Source organism: Mchenga conophoros, linkage group LG7 (genome assembly GCF_057382185.1).
Source record: "Mchenga conophoros isolate Kocher_MC1m ecotype Shallow Benthic linkage group LG7, M_conophoros_male_GT1.1, whole genome shotgun sequence".
Taxonomy (NCBI): Eukaryota; Metazoa; Chordata; class Actinopteri; order Cichliformes; family Cichlidae; genus Mchenga; species Mchenga conophoros.
Window position 1 is genome coordinate 30,355,470 of NC_140532.1, and position 3,421 is coordinate 30,358,890.

At 38.6% G+C, this 3,421-nt stretch overlaps 1 pseudogene; it reads left to right on the forward strand.

Moving 5' to 3' along the window:
• Positions 1-635: 635 nt before the first annotated feature.
• Positions 636-2,596, forward strand: LOC146570394 (uncharacterized; annotated as a pseudogene).
• The last annotated feature ends 825 nt before the right edge of the window (positions 2,597-3,421 follow it).

Sequence of the window (3,421 nt, forward strand, 5' to 3'; positions counted from 1 at the left end):
CTCTCACAGCTGCTCTATTCCCATGTTGTTGTAGTAGATTAATGACTAACCTCATATTGTGGATGGATTATCTCAGTTGTTCTCCTGACTGAAGTTTGGTCCGTTTACAGCATCCTGCCAGGCGATTGCATTTGTCCCCAACCATCGGGAACCCTAACATTAACTTTTGTCCAGTGGAAAAAAGTTAGCCTTCATCCTCCAGCTTCACTGTGTTTATGTTATGCTAACATAGCTGTGTCATGTAGCACATCATTATATACCAGCTAGTCCAACTTCAGTAACCCTACAGAGGTCATTGCTGTTTAGTTTTATGTCTTCATTTATGTTGGAAGTGATAGCAGAGTTGTACATTTTCATTTTTTCAGAAATATCTGAGTCAGAACATGCTGTATCATGTTTAGGTGGAAACTAGCAAGCTAATTTCCTGCTAACTTCTAACTCTGTTAAATTTCTGTTTTCATGGATGCCTGGATGTTAAACCTAATTGTTACACCTGGTAAAGAAGCAACGCTGATCATTTTATTAAAGATGAAAGAATTTAGACAGTTTTTAACTTTCAGTGATTCATACATAAGGCGCACTGTCGATTTTTGAGAAAATTAAAGGATTTAAGTACACCTTATAGCCTGAAAAATATGTTAGGCTGGATCAGGTAAACCTGAATCATCTCTTAGTTATGCTGCAATACGGTCTTTAAGTGATGACGTATGACCCCTGCTCCCAGGCCCAAACTCTCCTGTGTTCAATATGGCGCAATCTGTGATCCTTGTTGTTTTAACCAATCTGGTTCAAAACAACACTCTAATCTGTCATTTTACCGGTTTCCTTGTGAAAAGAAAGAGAAGAGGAAGTGGGTGCAGTTGATAAGGTACCTTACAATGAATAAATGAATGAATAAACTTGTAAGATAAGAGCAAGTGGGTTCTTACTTTAGTTAGCTAATATAGCTAGCGCTGAACAACTAAAACTCGCTAGTAAAAGACACACCGGCTTTTACAAGTAATTTTACTTATATAGACTATGGATTTTATTGTATTTTCGCACTGAAAGACATCACCGCATGTTTGATGTCATTTTTATTTCTCCAAGCAAAGTTTGAAAGCTGAGGGTCACTTTGCTATATATTAACCTTAGCTAGCTTTCAACACTCAGAGGAATCAAAATTACATCCAAAAAGCGTTGTCTATGTATGAAAATACATTAAAATCCATAGCTTATGTGTGAGTTAATGACCAAAACAGAGATCTAACCAACAAATAGCTTGCAAAATTTGACAGCACTTAACCTTTCTGCTAAGTTTAAAAACCAAATAGTACAACAATATGTAAGATTTTAATAATTAGGGTCACTGTCTGTGAAGGCTCTCAGTCATCCAGGTCATTGTAATCTAAGGAGCATGGAAAGAAAAGCGTCTGGACTTCTTTAAGTTTCTTGAAGACATTTCACCTCTCATCCGGATGAGAGAAGCTTCAAGAAACTTTAAGAAGTCAAGACGCTTTTCTTTTCAAGCTCCTTAAATTACTGTCACATAACTAATGGAGGGCTACTGTAGGATCACAAATTTCTCTCTCCCTTTTTAAACACGTCCACAGATGTGAAAACTTCACCCCAAACTGCAACTCAAGAGTCTGCAGTTGGCACTTCCCTCAAGGAAACATTTGCATGGAACGACGGTAAGTCTTTCCAGTTCCCAGATGACCACAAACCTGTTAGAAAAAATAAGAAAAAAAAGAGGTCCCAGCTAGTGAAAATCAGAGTGAAAGCTACATCATTCCAGCAATGCAGATACACAGATAGCTAGTGCAAGTTACTCAAAGTTTTTCCAACAGTCTTCTGGTGCTAGAGATTCTGAATGACATACTAAGACAAGAGAATGAAAAACTAAAAAAAAAAACAATTAGAGAATCAGAATCAGACTTTCTCATTCAGTCAAATATCTGACAACCCTGAAAGGGTCCAGTACTATACTGGATTGCCTGATGCTGCTACTGTCCTGTTTTTAGAAACCCTTCTTTACAGATTTGAGCTCAAATATCATTCTGATTGGACTGTCCAAATGATGCCCCTGGTTGACCAGTTATTTCTAACCCTGATGAAGCTCAATTGTGGTTTAATTGTGGCCATGTAGACCTGGCTACAAGGTTTAACTGCAGCACAGCCACAGCAACTAATATTTTTACAACAATATGAAACTGTATGACATTTTGTATGTTGGCATGCTGGAAAACAACATCCCTTGAGAGCCAAAAACTGGACATCGCTACCAGATTGCTTCCAGCCATTTTCTAACCGCAGGATTGTACCTGACTGCACGGAGGTTTCTGTGTCTAACACAGAGAAGCTTGACATACAAAGTTATTTGAACAGCCAGTACAAAGGACGGACCACACTAAAGACTCTAATTGGTGTGGCTCCTAATGGTGTAATAACCTTTGTAAGCAACTTGTATGGTGGAAGTGCCTCAGATAAGGCCATAACAGCTGACTGTGGAGCACTGCAACATCTACAACCAGGTGACATGAAAATGATGTCCCGGGAGTCCGCTGTTCTCGCCGGCTCTAATAATCCTCAACCTCGCTGTCTGCTATGGAGCTAGCGGGTCACAGACGCACGTTTGGAAATATATGATATCTTGATAAATCGAGCAGATATTTGAAGTTTACACAGCTACATTCTCGCTTGAAAAGAACTTAAAAGTTTATTTTGTGACCAAGAAAGAGTAATATTTAAAAGTTTTTAGCCCCACTCATCCGCCATTGCCACGTTTGAGTTTTGGACGAAATGCATTCTGGGATATTTAGCTGTACCAAGTCCACACAAGTCACCACCAATGCATGCTCGATAAAACGGGCAGAGCGAGAACACATCCAGGATTTTTTCGCATTCTCGGCTTGATGCGTACTTCGAATTGGAACAATACTTGGTCTCTGACTGATGACGTATCACGAGTACACGAGAACGCAAGTACACACAAGTACGCATATTGAGAAAGGCCCCCCGGCTAACGAGACAGGGGGGGAAGCGAAGCTGGACGCACTGACATAAGACACAATCTTTCAAAATAAAACAGGAAACAATACAGACAAAGACGCAGACTAAGAAACAGAGACTTTACACGGGCAGAACTATTCCTAAACCAGAATGAGCTGGAACATACTAAATAATACTAATAATAATAATCATCATCATCATACAATAGATCAAGAAAATAACCAAAAATACAAAATACAACCAGAACTTTAATCATAATACAGAAATATACCAGAATAACTGAAACATAGATTTATTATAATAATCAACAAAGCACCAGTGAAACAGAAAACAATCAATCATTCAAAAATAAACCAAAACATAAGAAATTCAAAATGCTGGGTCAAAATGACCCAGAACCGTGACATATTCTCCGTGAAATTGAATGAAT